At 44.0% G+C, this 16,178-nt stretch overlaps 1 long non-coding RNA gene across 1 annotated transcript in view; it reads left to right on the forward strand.

Annotated features, from left to right (window-relative positions):
- The window catches only part of LOC138427915 (uncharacterized), a 37,387-nt gene extending 24,236 nt beyond the window's left edge, over positions 1-13,151 (forward strand). Inside the window, exons 3-4 of the long non-coding RNA XR_011252226.1 lie at positions 12,730-12,858; positions 12,949-13,151. This is a non-coding gene — a long non-coding RNA (uncharacterized lncRNA). The remainder of the gene's footprint in view (positions 1-12,729; positions 12,859-12,948) is intronic.
- Positions 13,152-16,178: the final 3,027 nt, after the last annotated feature.

Consider the following 16,178-nt stretch of genomic DNA (forward strand, 5'->3'; position numbering starts at 1 on the left):
CATTTTTATTTCCGGGCTTCAGGATCCTGACCAGGTAACAGTAATGGCTGGAGGACCTGATGGAATTGTGGGAATGAAAAAAAAGTGTGATGAGGGAATCAACCAGATCAGGGTTTGAATCACAGCTCTGCCACTTCCCAGCTCTGTGACTTGGGAAGGTCCTTTCCTTCCCAGTTGGTTTTGTTTCTTCCTTGGTAAAGAAGCACAGCTTACAGAGTGTTTCCGAAGCTCAGAGCAGGGCCAAGTACATGGTAGGCTTTCTTCAGATAGAAACTGCTGTGTTGTTCTTAAATGAATATTGTGAGTCTAATTCTTTTTAACATGTCCTGCCCTGAACTGTTGGAAGGAGAGAATCATAGACAAGAGAGAGACTGACTACGAGAGAGAGACTGAAAGAAAATAGAGGGAGAAAGAAAAGGGATGAGGTGGGTGCCCTGGACCATCTCAGATCTGGGGAGGGTGAGCCGGGTTTTGTCAGAGGCACCCCAACCCTTATGACACACATCACAGCCAAGGGACTGCATCCTTGCCAGTCTTTCTAGCCAGATGTCTGAGGCTTTACAGCATACAGAAAGGGACCAGCTGGAATCGGGAGGCCTGTCTTTACTCCCTAGCAGCTCAGAAGCTGGGTGCACGTCTGTGTGTTAGCAGATTTGGAAGCAATGATGGCACTTTCCCCTGTGATGCATGATTAATGTACAGTCGACTGTGGAATGCACAGCTGTTGGGTATTTTCAAAGCAACTGACTTCATAAGAGCAAGAAAATACATGGGGCTTATACTCTGGAAGGTCTGGCTCTAGTAGTTAGTCACAGACAATAGGCAAGCGTCAGCCCTGCTCTCCCCCAGGCCTGGAGGATGGAGATAGGGTATCTAGTGGTCCTTTCAATGTCAGCATCCCTGGGGAGGAACCTCTTGCAAAACATCCCGTGTTCAGATGGTTTTCTCTTGTGTCACCCACGTGGCCTTGTTGGCTCGGCTCCCAGGATGGACAAGACACATGAGCCTCGCACTCAAGTCCAATCTGGAGAGGCCTCAATTGTGTTTCCATCTGTTCTAAGGACAGAGGCAGGGAAAAGTGCCATCCTAGGTTGGGGATTATGCAGAGGTCTCCACCTCTAATAAGGAAAATGAGGAAGGCTTCGTTGAAAGTGAGTGAAATGCATGGCATGAATTGAGTCTAAAAAATGTCACTTTTCAGGGGAGCTGAAAGGAGCTACACATTTGCTTTCTTGCATGGTCAGCCTATATCTTCGTATCTCAGTCTTATCACAAAGAAAGGATAAGAGTTTCTGTTTCAGCTTGAAGATTAAATGAGTTAATGGCTGCCCAGCCTATAGCACAGGCCGGACCCGCTCTAAGTGCTTGAGGGCTGGCAGCTTCTCTGATGCTCTTGGGCGGGCTTAGTCAGTCAGTTGAGTGGGTGCTGGGCACCTTGCCCTGAGCCCAAGGTTCCCCTTCAGTCCTTCCTTCCATGCTTCTTCCTGATTGCTTGTCAGAGAGGGCTGTGGCCTGAGCTGCCCGGGAGGGCCGAGAGAGGAGGAACACCTTGCCGTGGCGCCTTCTCTTCATAGAACCATCCACCCCCTCTCCCAGTTCTTTTCTGCCTTCCTTCAAGGATCGACGCCTTATCCTCTTGGGCCAAAGCTATTTTGGGGCACTTGTCCTTTCTGCTTTTGGCCAGCAGAAACAAGGTTCCACTAGGGCTCTGTCCTGGCTCATCTGGGAATAAGTTTCAGTCTGTTTTAAAAGACCAGCTTTGAGTTAATGGAATTCGGCTGGAACCTAGTGGTGGTGGTGGGGGGGGTGGGGGGGTGGGGGGGTGGGGTGGTGATCCAATAACCACAACACTGGCCTTGCCCTTGTTCAGGAAACCTATGGGATTAACTGGGTGGGAAGGCAGTGTTATTTACTCACCAAGCCCTCTGTTTGAAATGTGGCTCAGGTGAGAAACTTGAGAGGCTTGTGTGGCTGGAGCTGAGCTGTTGAATATTATAGCAGAGCGTAATCAGTGCAATTTAGATCTGAAAAGGCCTCAGAGAGAACGCCACCCAAGAGTCTCTGTTACAGGCTGGGGGACCTGCGCTTAGAGGCTTAGAGAGTGAAGCACTAAGCCTTCACAGTTGGTTTTGCGTTTTGTAAGGTGAGTGCCTGATTTAAGCTTGGATTGTTCAGCCTTCCACTTGAAAGATGGCACCCTCAAGTAAACATGTTGAATAAACACACTGCCAGCCACACGACTGGATATAGACCCAGGCCGCCTTCCCCCACCCCAGGCCAGTTTCTTTGTTTCAGAGATCTTTGGCTGGTTTTGATGACTGCCTGGTGGTGCAGTTCTTGTTTTCGTTTCTCTTTGAGCTTTAATTCCCACTCTTATGTTTTAAATTCACTGATAAAGAGTAAACCTATGAAACCCTAGGCCTCACCCTCAGCCCCAGTAAAAGCAAAACCCCAGGCTCTTTCTCCCCAACCCCTGCCCAGAAAACCTTGCTGTGTGACCTCAAGTGTGCTGTGTACCTTCGAGGACTTGTAAGTAACAAACACTGTCTTTCAAAATTTCCTGATAGTTATTGCTGAAGGTGTCTTGCGGTCACAATTTGCACCACAAGGGGTGGTCCAGTCACAACATAGGTTCTGAAGGGAACCTGGGTCCAGCTGAGCGCCTCCTGGCATTTCTAGCCTCACTACCTATAGGCTGTTGTTTAACTGCTTAGTCCTCTCTGACTCTTTGTGACCCCATGGACTGCAGCATGCCAGGCTTCCCTGTCCTTCACTATCTCCCGGAGTTTGCTCAAACTCATGTCCATTGAGTTGGTGATGCCATCCAATCATCTCATCATCTGTTGTCCCCCTTGCCTTCTGCCCTCAATCTTTCCCAGCATCAGAGTCTTTTCCAATGAGTCAGCTCTTCGAATCATGTGGCCAAATATTGGAGCTTCAGCTTTAGCATCAGTCCTTCCAATGAATATTCTGGGTCAGTTTCTTTTAGGATTGACCAGTTTGATCTATAGGCTGAGACTGACAGGAAACAGAGGTGCCCTTGGTTCTCTGCCATGTTCCACGTTCTGTTCTTTCCTTTGCGGTCGATGAACTCAGGCCTGATCTGCAGCTACCTGCAGCATGTGGCCCAAACATCCTTGAAAGGAAAAGTATTCTATTGCTATGTTGCTGTGTGTCCCATAGCAACAAATATTTGTTGAGAGAGCAGATTTGTATTTGCCATTTCGATTTAAACTATTGTTTCCAGAAAACTCAATGAGATTGCAAATATGATTTCTGGGAGAGGTAGCCTGTTAAGCTATTAGGTCTATATCACCAGTCTGTTGAATTAGTTCTGGCTACCTAACTGGATTCTGAAGAGCCCCTGTTGGTCATTTGGTGACTGGATATAGAAGCTCAGAACAGAATGATGGTGGGTTTGTTTTCCATTAAGGACCTGCCAGGGAGTCCCAGGCTCCAGACGGAATGGCCTCCTTCGACCTTTGCCCACTCTGTTGGCAGGAGTTGGGGCATTCATGAGGAGGAATTGAAAAGAGTGTCCTTCAGGATCCCTCAAAATGCAGGTCTCCAGAAATGCACTGACATTGGGATGTTTTGCTCGTTGCCAGTTTGCCAGCTATTGCATTGAAACAAGGAGAAATGGAGAGCCATCCCAATCACTGCATCCTAGAAATATATTCCGTCTGTGTTTTAAAGTTTTTAAAAATTGTGGTAAAATAGAGAAAGCATCAAGTTTACTGTTTTAACCATCTTTGGTAGAATTCAGCGATGTCAAGTATATTCACAAGGTTGTATAGTCATCATCATTGTCTAGCTCCAGAGCTTTGCATCACCCCAGACAGAAATTCTGTACCCATTCACAATAATCCTCCATTGCCTCTTTCTCTTTACCCCTCGTAGCCACCATTCTACTTTCTGTCTGTATGAATTTGGCTGTTCTGCTTGCCTCATACAAGTAGAATCTTGCAGTAATTGTCCTTTTCTGTCTGGCTTATTTCACTTAGCATGATGTCTTTAAGATTCATCCGTGTTGTAGCATTGTATCAGAATTTCCTTCCTTTTTAAGGCTAAATAATATGTGAAGATGAACTGAAAAGCCTCTTGATGAAAGTGAGAGAGGAGAGTGAAAAAGTTGGCTTAAAGCTCAACATTCAGAAAACTAAGATCATGGCATCTGGTCCCATCACGTCATGGGAAATAGATGGGGAAACAGTGGAAACAGTGTCAGACTTTATTTTTGGGGGCTCCAAAATCACTGCAGATGGTGACTGCAGCCATGAAATTAAAAGACGTTTACTCCTTGGAAGGAAAGTTATGACCAACCTAGATAGTATATTCAAAAGCAGAGACATTACTTTGCCGACTAAGGTCCGTCTAGTCAAGGCTATGGTTTTTCCTATGGTCGTGTATGGATGTGAGAGTTGGACTGTGAAGAGGGCTGAGTGCTGAAGAATTGATGCTTTTGACTGTGGCGTTGGAGAAGACTCTTGAGAGTCCCTTGGACGGCAAGGAGATCCAACCAGTCCATTCTGAAGGAGATCAGCCCTGGGATTTCTTTGGAAGGAATGATGCTAAAGCTGAAACTCCAGTACTCTGGCCACCTCATGCGAAGAGTTGACTCATTGGAAAAGACTTTGATGCTAGGAGGGATTGGGGGCAGAAGGAGAAGGGGACAACAGAGGATGAGATGGCTGGACGGCATCACTGACTCGATGGACGTGAGTCTGAGGGAACTCTGGGAGTTGGTGATGGACAGGGAGGCCTGGCGTGCTGCAATTCATGGGGTCGCAAAGAGGTGGACATGACTGAGCGACTGAACTGAACTGACTGAATATTCTACTTTATGTATATACTACATGTTTTTAGTTTATCTTTTGTTGGACATTTGGGTTGTTGTATCCACCTTTTGGCTACTATGAATGATGCTACTATGAACACTGATGTAAAAGTGTCTGTTTCCATTTCTGCCTTTAATCCTTAGGATGTATATCCAGAGGTGGAATGGCTGGATTATGTAGTATTTTTAAAAACATATTTATTTATTTATTTATTTAGCTGTTCCAGGTTTTAGTTTGAGCATGTGGGATCTGGTTCCCTGATCAGGCATTGAACCCAGACCCACTGCATTGGAAGTGTGGAGTCTTAGCCACTGGACCACCAGGGAAGTCCCTATATACTATTTTTATGTTTAACTTTTGGAGGAACTGTTATGATGTTTTCCATAGTGGCCGTACCAGTCTAAAGTCCCACTAGCAATGCACAAGGATTCCAGTTTCTCCATTTCTTCACCGACATTTGTTATTTTACATTTTTAATTGATTAATTGTCATATGAATGGGTATATCCAAAAATTTTTTTAAGTTGCCCTTTCTTTGCTCACAAATATGAACGAAAGCCAGAGCCAACATCCTCCTCTTTCATTTTAAAAAATAGCAGCTGTTTGGCTGCAAGAAATAGGCACTATATGAGATGCAGTGTGCATACTGACCTATAACCCACAGAAACCAACATTTTATTTAATAATGTGAATGGCATGAAATTGGGCACACGTGGTACATGGTTCCCATAAGGGGAGTACTTTGTCAACTTTTATAGAGCCAAAATAAACTGGATGTGTCTCTGAATTTATCCCCAGTGTCATAGTCGTTGTGCGAGGTATGTGTGTATGTGATGGTTTTCCCTGAGATTTTCTCTTAGTTCCGCCTCTAGTCCAATTGGATAAAGCATCTTTCTTCCAAGGAGTCAGTCTTTCCTTTCTGTTCTCTACTTTCCCTTCATCCTCCTGTTTTGGATGCTGGTATATGGTTATGGGGGCTCCCCACCCACCTGCCAATGCAAGAGATGCAGGTTTGACCTTTGGGTTGGGAAGACCTCCTGAGAAGGAAATGGCAACCCACGCCAGTATTCTTGCCTTGGAAATCCCACAGACAGAGAACCTGGCAGGCTACAGTCCATGGGGTTGTGAAAGAGTTGGACACGACTCAGAGACTAGATAGCAGCAAGAACAAGATGGATATGCATACAATTCTCGGTCCTGCAGCTGAGCATCAGGAAAGAAGTTGAGCAAAGCCACAGAACCAAGTTCATACCCTACAGATGTTCACGGACCAACCCGTCAGGCCTCTGCTGGATACCTTCTGATGTACTGATGTTGTGGCATCCTCACAAGACAAGGGAAATCAACCCCACTGTCCAGATGAGGACACTTTCCCAGAGAGGCAAGTGATGTGCCTGAAGTCACCCAGCTGCTAAGTAGCAGGGCTAGGACTTAAACCTGAGTCTTCTGACAATGCTTTTTTCCCTTGCAATGCCACTTGCTCCTTCCTAACTGAAGTGGTTGAACCAGAGGTGTGTGGACAGTTGACTTCCAAGCTGGCAATATGGGAGAGCTGCCTTACTCCGTAAATATTCATCATGCTGCGAATATTTACCAGGGTGCCCACCACGTGCTGTCCCTGTGAACACAGGTGTCCATGTTCCTGCAAGAGCAATAAATCCACCTTTGAATGTCCTTGTGCTTTTGCCATCTCATAGCAGATTAACTGTATGAGGAAGATAGTTATATTTGAGACCTCTAAGAAAGCCTTTTGATTGACACTGATTCTTTAGGAGAACAATGCAAGAAAATCTTCCATCAAGGGTCTTAAGTTTTCTCAGATACACAGGCTCGACTGGAGGACTCCTCGTGATCTTGAGGATGGTGAGGTTGAGGGAGCTACTGTTTATTAAGATCAAAGAAAATTTTGGTTTGCCTGAGTGATTTTTTTCACTAACATTGAAAGTTATTGACTGATTTCTTTACTCAGTACTTGACATGTACAGGTTGGAAAATGACTAGGATGTGGCCCCAACCCTTAAGCAGCTCACTGTCCCTGACTAAGAGAGGAGACAGACACATAAACCTTTAATTAGCACAGGATGTTAAGAAGCACTGCATTAGAGAGGTATTCATAGGGACCTTGGTAACAAGGATGGAGTAACAATGACCTTCTCTCACGGAAATCAGTGAAGGCTTTACTAGGCAGTGGACATTAGAATTGGGTATAAAGAGAAGCTTGTGGTATGCAGGAATGGAAGGTTAGTGTTTGAGATGATGACTGGTAATTTGGCCTGAGGCTAGCTTGATAGGATTTCTATAGGGCAAGTTCAGGCATTGAACTTTGGCCTACTGGCATTAAGGACCTGTTGAAGGAAGGATTTAAATGAGCTACTGAAATCACAGAGCTCCCTTCTGCCTGTCATGCCCTGAGAAATATTTCTCAGGTTGCTAGGATAACTGGTCAACCCAATGTCTCTGAACATGTGCTCATTGTAAGCATTCTATAAACCATAAAACAGTTTACAATCAATCTACAAACTACTTTTGAATTAAAAAATATTTTTGAGGGATCTTCCAAGTTGTGGTGGTTTCAAAACTCTTTCCAACCCTTCACCTCAAACGTCTCCCTGCCAAGTTGATTATGCCTTTCTTGTCGGGCTGTTCTTAGGGATTAATGAGCTCATTGCCTTAACGTGCATAGCACACAGAAGTGCAATAGGTGGGATGTCACTAACTTGCCTTTTCACAGATGAGGAAACTCAGCCATGAAGAGGATGATCGCTCTAAACAAGGTCTCACAGCTAGTCATCCTTGAGCCAGGATTTAAATCCTGTACCTAACTACAGGATCCTGTTCCTCCCCATGACACTGCTGTCCCCCAAGAAAAATACTTAAGCAGAGCTCAGAGATTCACAATCTGCAGGAAACATCTTAAAGTTTACCAGAAAACCCCAAGAGAGGAGAGAATGGAAATGTGGAGCCAGATCTCACTTCACAACCTGGAGTAATTAGACCTTAGGTAAATCCCTGTATCTCTCTTTGTCTTCATTTTCCCATTTCTCATACAGAGTTAGGACTTACTTTGAGGATTTATTGTGATATTAGAAACAGGCTGTGCTTTGCTGGAAGAGAGCACTGAAGAGATACCCCATGCCCAAAGTAAGAGAAACCCAACTGAGATGGTAGGTGTTGCAAGAGGGCATCAGAGGGCAGACACACTGAAACCATACTCACAGAAAACTAGTCGGTCTAATCACACTAAGACCACAGCCTTGTCTGACTCAATGAAACAAAGTCATGCCCATGGGGTAACCCAAGATGGGCGGGTCATGGAGGAGGAGTCTGACAGAATGAGGTCCACCGGAGAAGGGCATGGCAAACCATTTCAGTATTCTTGCCTTGAGAACCCCATAAACAGTATGAAAAGGCAAAATGATAGGATACTGAAAGAGGAACTCCCCAGGTCAGTAGGTGCCCAATATGCTACTGGAGGTCAGTGGAGAAATAACTCCAGAAAGAATGAACGGATGAAGCCAAAGCAAAAACAGTACCCAGCTATGGATGTGACTGGTGATAGAAGCAAGGTCCCATGCTGTAAAGAGCAATGTTGCAAAGGAACCTGGAATGTCAGGTCCATGAATTAAGGCAAATTGGAAGTGGTCAAACAAGAGATGGCAAGAGTGAACATCGACATTCTAGGAATCAGCGAACTAAAATGGACTGGAATGGGTGAATTTAACTCAGATGACCATTATATCTACTACTGCGGGCAGGAATCCCTCAGAAGAAATGGAGTAGCCATCATGGTCAACCAAAGAGTCCGAGATGCAGTACTTGGATGCAATCTCAAAAACGACAGAATGATCTCTGTCCGTCTCCAAGGCAAACCATTCAATATCACAGTTATCCAAGTCTATGCCCCAACCAGTAATGCTGAAGAAGCTGAAGTTGAATGGTTTTATGAAGACCCACAAGACCTTTTAGAACTAACACGCCCAAAAGATGTCCTTTTCATTATAGGGGACTGGAATGCAAAAGTAGGAAGTCAAGAAACACCTGGAGTAACAGGCAAATTTGGCCTTGGAATGAAGCAGGGCAAAGACTAACAGAGTTTTGCCAAGAAAATGCACTGGTCATAGCAAACACCCCTTTCCAACAACACAAGAGAAGACTCTACACATGGACATCACCAGATGGTCAACGCTGAAATGAGGTTGATTATATTCTTTGCAGCCAAAGATGGAGAAGCTCTATACAGTCAACAAAAACAAGATCAGGAGCTGACTGTGGCTCAGATCATGAACTCCTTATTACCAAATTCAGACTCAAATAGAAGAAAGTAGGGAAAACCGCTAGACCATTCATGTATGACCTAAATGAAATCCCTTATGATTATACAGTGGAAGTGAGAAATAGATTTAAGGGCCTAGATCTGATAGATAGAGTGCCTGATGAACTATGGACAGAGGTTTGTGACGCTGTACAGGAGACAGGGATCAAGACCATTCCCATGGAAAAGAAATGCAAAAAAGCAAAATGGCTGTCTGGGGAGGCCTTACAAATAGCTGTGAAAAGAAGAGAAGCAAAAAGCAAAGGAGAAAAGGAAACATATAAGCATCTGAATGCAGAGCTCCAGAGAATAGCAAGAATAGATAAAAAAGCCTTCTTCAGCAATCAATGCAAAGAAATAGAGGAAAAGAACAGAATGGGAAAGACTAGAGATCTCTTCAAGAAAATTAGAGATACCAAGGGAACATTTCATGCAAAGATGGGCTCAATGAAGGACAGAAATAGTCTGGACCTAACAGAAGCAGAAGATATTAAGAAGAGGTGGCAAGAATACAGAGAAGGACTGTACAAAAAAAATCTTAATGACCCAGATAACCATGATGGTGTGATCACTCACCTAGAGCCAGACATCCTGGAATGTGAAGTCAAGTGGGCCTTGGAAAGCATCGCTACGAACAAAGCTAGTGGAGGTGATGGAATTCCAGTTGAGCTATTTCAAATCCTGAAAGATGATGCTGTGACAGTGCTGCACTCGATATGCCAGCAAATTTGGAAGACTCAGCAGTGGCCACAGGACTGGAAAAGGTCATTTTTCATTCCAATCCCAAAGAAAGGCAATGCCAAAGAATGCTCAAACTACCGCACAATTGCACTCATCTCACATGCTAGTAAAGCAATGCTCAAAATTCTCCAAGCCATTATGTGAACTGTGAACTTCCTGATGTTCAAGCTGGTTTTAGAAAAGGCAGAGGAACCAGAGATCAAATTGCCAACATCCGCTGGATCATGGGAAAAGCAAGAGAGTTCCAGAAAACCATCTATTTCTGCTTTATTGACTATGCCAAAGCCTTCGACTGTGTGGATCACAATAAACTGTGGAAAATTCTGAAAGAGATGGGAATACCAGACCACCCGACCTGCCTCTTAAGATATCTGTATGCAGGTCAGGAAGCAACTGTTAGAACTGGACATGGAACAATAGACTGGTTCCAAATAGGAAAAGGAGTACGTCAAGGGTATATATTGTCATCCTGCTTATTTAACTTCTATGCAGAGTATATCATGAGAAGCGCTGGACTGGAAGAAACACAGGCTGGTATCAAGATTGCTGGGAGAAATATCAATAACCTCAGATATGCAGATGACACCACCCTTATGGCAGAAAGTGAAGAGGAACTAAAAAGCCTCGGGATGAAAGTGAAAGTGGAGAGTGAAAAAGGTGGCTTAAAGCTCAACATTCAGAAAACGAGGATCACGGAATCTGGTCCAATCACTTCATGGGAAATAGATGGGGAAACAGTGGAAACAGTGTCAGACTTTATTTTCTGGGGCTCCAAAACCACTGCAGATGGTGACTGCAGCCATGAAATTAAAAGACGCTTACTCCTTAGAAGAAAAGTTATGACCAACCTAGACAGCATGTTCAAGAGCAGAGACATTACTTTGCCGACTAAGGTCCGTCTAGACAAGGCTATGGTTTTTCCTGTGGTCATGTATGGATATGAGATTTGGACTGTGAAGAAGGCTGAGCGCTGATGAATTGGTGCTTTTGAACTGTGGTGTTGGAGAAGACTCTTGAGCGTCCCTCGGACTGCAAGGAGATCCAACCAGTCCATTCTGAAGGAGATCAGCCCTGGGATTTCTTTGGAAGGAATGATGCTAAAGTTGAAACTCCAGTACTTTGGCCACCCCATGTGAAGTGTTGACTCATTGGAAAAGACTCTGATGCTGGGAGGGATTGGGGGCAGGAGGAAAAGGGGACGACAGAGGATGAGATGGCTGGATGGCATCACTGACTCGATGGACGTGAGTCTGAGGGAACTCTGGGAGTTGGTGATGGACAGGGAGGCCTGGCGTGCTGCAATTCATGGGGTCGCAAAGAGGTGGACATGACTGAGCGACTGAACTGAACTGACTGAATATTCTACTTTATGTATATACTACATGTTTTTAGTTTATCTTTTGTTGGACATTTGGGTTGTTGTATCCACCTTTTGGCTACTATGAATGATGCTACTATGAACACTGATGTAAAAGTGTCTGTTTCCATTTCTGCCTTTAATCCTTAGGATGTATATCCAGAGGTGGAATGGCTGGATTATGTAGTATTTTTAAAAACATATTTATTTATTTATTTATTTAGCTGTTCCAGGTTTTAGTTTGAGCATGTGGGATCTGGTTCCCTGATCAGGCATTGAACCCAGACCCACTGCATTGGAAGTGTGGAGTCTTAGCCACTGGACCACCAGGGAAGTCCCTATATACTATTTTTATGTTTAACTTTTGGAGGAACTGTTATGATGTTTTCCATAGTGGCCGTACCAGTCTAAAGTCCCACTAGCAATGCACAAGGATTCCAGTTTCTCCATTTCTTCACCGACATTTGTTATTTTACATTTTTAATTGATTAATTGTCATATGAATGGGTATATCCAAAAATTTTTTTAAGTTGCCCTTTCTTTGCTCACAAATATGAACGAAAGCCAGAGCCAACATCCTCCTCTTTCATTTTAAAAAATAGCAGCTGTTTGGCTGCAAGAAATAGGCACTATATGAGATGCAGTGTGCATACTGACCTATAACCCACAGAAACCAACATTTTATTTAATAATGTGAATGGCATGAAATTGGGCACACGTGGTACATGGTTCCCATAAGGGGAGTACTTTGTCAACTTTTATAGAGCCAAAATAAACTGGATGTGTCTCTGAATTTATCCCCAGTGTCATAGTCGTTGTGCGAGGTATGTGTGTATGTGATGGTTTTCCCTGAGATTTTCTCTTAGTTCCGCCTCTAGTCCAATTGGATAAAGCATCTTTCTTCCAAGGAGTCAGTCTTTCCTTTCTGTTCTCTACTTTCCCTTCATCCTCCTGTTTTGGATGCTGGTATATGGTTATGGGGGCTCCCCACCCACCTGCCAATGCAAGAGATGCAGGTTTGACCTTTGGGTTGGGAAGACCTCCTGAGAAGGAAATGGCAACCCACGCCAGTATTCTTGCCTTGGAAATCCCACAGACAGAGAACCTGGCAGGCTACAGTCCATGGGGTTGTGAAAGAGTTGGACACGACTCAGAGACTAGATAGCAGCAAGAACAAGATGGATATGCATACAATTCTCGGTCCTGCAGCTGAGCATCAGGAAAGAAGTTGAGCAAAGCCACAGAACCAAGTTCATACCCTACAGATGTTCACGAACCAACCGTGAACTGAACTGAATATTCTACTTCTCTTTATACCCAATTCTAGTGTCCCCTTCCTAGTAAAGCCTTCACTGATTTCTGTGAAAGAAGGTCATTGTTACTCCATCCTTGTTACCAAGGTCCCTATGAATACCTCTCTGCTGCAGTGCTTCTTAACATCGTGTGCTAATTAAAGGTTTATGTGTCTGTCTCCTCTCTTAGTCAGGGACAGTGAGCTGCTTAAGGGTTGGGGCCTATGCTGGACACCGTCTGATGTACTGATGTTGTAGCATCCTCACAAGACAAGGGAAATCAACCCCACTGTCCAGATGAGGACACTTTCCCAGAGAGGCAAGTGATGTGCCTGAAGTCACCCAGCTGCTAAGTAGCAGGGCTAGGACTTAAACCTGAGTCTTCTGACAATGCTTTTTTTTCTTGCAGTGCCACTTGCTCCTTCCTAACTGAAGTGGTTGAACCAGAGGTGTGTGGACAGTTGACTTCCAAGCTGGCAATACGGGAGAGCTGCCTTACTCCGTAAATATTCATCATGCTGCGAATATTTACCAGGGTGCCCACCACGTGCTGTCCCTGTGAACACAGGTGTCCATGTTCCTGCAAGAGCAATAAATCCACCTTTGAATGTCCTTGTGCTTTTGCCATCTCATAGCAGATTGACTGTATGAGGAAGATAGTTATATTTGAGACCTCTAAGAAAGCCTTTTGATTGACACTGATTCTTTAGGAGAACAATGCAAGAAAATCTTCCATCAAGGGTCTTAAGTTTTCTCAGATACACAGGCTCGACTGGAGGACTCCTCGTGATCTTGAGGATGGTGAGGTTGAGGGAGCTACTGTTTATTAAGATCAAAGAAAATTTTGGTTTGCCTGAGTGATTTTTTTCACTAACATTGAAAGTTATTGACTGATTTCTTTACTCAGTACTTGACATGTACAGGTTGGAAAATGACTAGGATGTGGCCCCAACCCTTAAGCAGCTCACTGTCCCTGACTAAGAGAGGAGACAGACACATAAACCTTTAATTAGCACAGGATGTTAAGAAGCACTGCATTAGAGAGGTATTCATAGGGACCTTGGTAACAAGGATGGAGTAACAATGACCTTCTCTCACGGAAATCAGTGAAGGCTTTACTAGGCCGGGGACACTAGAATTGGGTATAAAGAGAAGCTTGTGGTATGCAGGAATGGAAGGTTAGTGTTTGAGATGATGACTGGTAATTTGGCCTGAGGCTAGCTTGATAGGATTTCTATAGGGCAAGTTCAGGCATTGAACTTTGGCCTACTGGCATTAAGGACCTGTTGAAGGAAGGATTTAAATGAGTTACTGAAATCACAGGGCTCCCTTCTGCCTGTCATGCCCTGAGAAATATTTCTCAGGTTGCTAGGATAACTGGTCAACCCAATGTCTCTGAACATGTGCTCATTGTAAGCATTCTATAAACCATAAAACAGTTTACAATCAATCTACAAACTATTTTTGAATTAAAAAATATTTTTGAGGGATCTTCCAAGTTGTGGTGGTTTCAATACTCTTTCCAACCCTTCACCTCTAATGTCTCCCTGCCAAGTTGATTATGCCTCTCTTGTCGGGCTGTTCTTAGGGATTAATGAGCTCATTGCCTTAACATGCATAGCACACAGAAGTGCAATAGCTGGGATGTCACTGAGCTAACTTGCCTTTTCACAGATGAGGAAACTCAGCCATGAAGAGAATGAGTGCCCTGAACAAGGGCTCACAGCTAGTCATCCTTGAGCCAGGATTTAAACCCTGTACCCAACTACAGGATCCCGTTCCTACACGACACTGCTCTCCCCCAATAAAAATACTTAAGTAGAGCTCAGAAATTCACAATCTGCAGGAAACATCTTAAAGTTTACCAGAAAACACCAAGAGAGGAGAGAATGGAAATATGGGGTTAGATCTCAGGTTTAAATCCTAACTTCACAATCTGGAGTAATTAGACCTTAGGTAAATCACTGTATCTCTCTTTTTCTTAATTTCCCAATTCTCAGAGTTAGGATTTACCTTGAGGTATTATTGTAAGATTAGAAACAGTATACATAGAATGCATAGAATGGACCTGGTTCATAGCAGATACATAGTAAATGAAAGTGATCACTAAACTACTACTGATGATAATATAATTATAATGAGTTTCTTTGGTAGAAATCTTTTCCTAATCTCAGGCCTCCAAAAGATTAGGTAGATAAGTGTTTAATAGTGGTTATTAGAAATAATATTAAAATCATTCTTTTCATAAGAAATCAGAGTACAGGAAACCCAAGCTGGTGCACACTTGGGCCATGTACTTGGTTTTATGCTGTAAGCAAAGCATGAAGGCGCAGGAGGTGGTGGTCTTTGCTCTCTGTAGGAGCTGATAATCTCCCTCATGACAGCTTTCCTCCTGCCACCACTCTGCCTCTCCCACCTGACTACCCTTACATGCTTGTTTGAAAAGTGCTAGAGGAAAAAAAAGAAGATGCCCTGTTGTGGGAATGTAAATTGGTGAAGCCCTATGGAAACAGTATGGAGATTTCTCAAAAAATTAAAAATAGAACTATCATATGACCCAGCAATTCCACTCCTGGGTATATATCCCAAAACCCCCAAAACACTAATTTGAAAAAATGCAATACCCCAATAGTCCTAGCAGCACCATTTACAATAGCCAAGGTATGGAAGCATCCTAAGTGTCCATCAACAGATGAAAAGAAAAAAATGTGGTGTACATATACACGATGGAATATTCAGTTCGGTTCAGTCACTCAGTTGTGTCCGACTCTTTGCGACCCCATGAATCAGCACACCAGGCCTCCCTGTCCATCACCAACTCCCAGAGTTCACCCAAACTCATGTGCATTGAGTTGGTGATGCCATCCAGCCATCTCATCCTTTGTTGTCCCCTTCTCCTCCTGCCCCCAATCCCTCCCAGCATCAGAGTCTTTTCCAATGAGTCAACTCTTCTCATGAGGTGGCCAGAGTATTGGAGTTTCAGCCTCAGCGTCAGTCCTTCCAATGAACACCCAGGACTGATCTCCTTTAGAATGGACTCTTGGATCTCCTTGCAGTCCAAGGGACTCTCAAGAGTCTTCTCCAACACCGCAGTTCAAAAGCATCAATTCTTCGGTGCTCAGCTTTCTTCACAGTCTCTTACTCGGTCATAAAAAGAATGAGATCTTGTCATTTGCAATATCATGAATGGACTTGGAAGGTATTATATTAAGTGAAATAAGTCATACAAAGAAAGACAAATGCTGTATGATAACACTTCTATGTGGAATGTAGGAAATACAACAAACTTGTGAATATAACAAAAATTGCAGACTCACAGATATAGAGAACTAACTAGTGGTTGTCATGGGGAGAGGGAAGGGGGGAGGGGCAATCTGGAGGAAGGGGAGTGGGAGATACAAACTTAGGTATGAAATAAGCTGCAAGGATACACTACAACAGAGGGAATATAGCTAGTATTTCAAAACAATAAAGGAGCATGTGTGTATGTGTACCTGCTTAGTTGCTCAGTTGTGTCTGGCTCTTTGCAACCCCATGGACTGAAGCCCTCCAGGCTCCTCTGTCCATGGGGATTCTCTAGGCAAGAATACTGGAGTGGGTTGCCATGCTCGCCTCCAGGGGATCTTCCCAACCCGGGGA

The sequence above is a fragment of the Ovis canadensis genome, chromosome 22, assembly GCF_042477335.2.
Source record: "Ovis canadensis isolate MfBH-ARS-UI-01 breed Bighorn chromosome 22, ARS-UI_OviCan_v2, whole genome shotgun sequence".
NCBI classification, from domain to species: domain Eukaryota; kingdom Metazoa; phylum Chordata; class Mammalia; order Artiodactyla; family Bovidae; genus Ovis; species Ovis canadensis.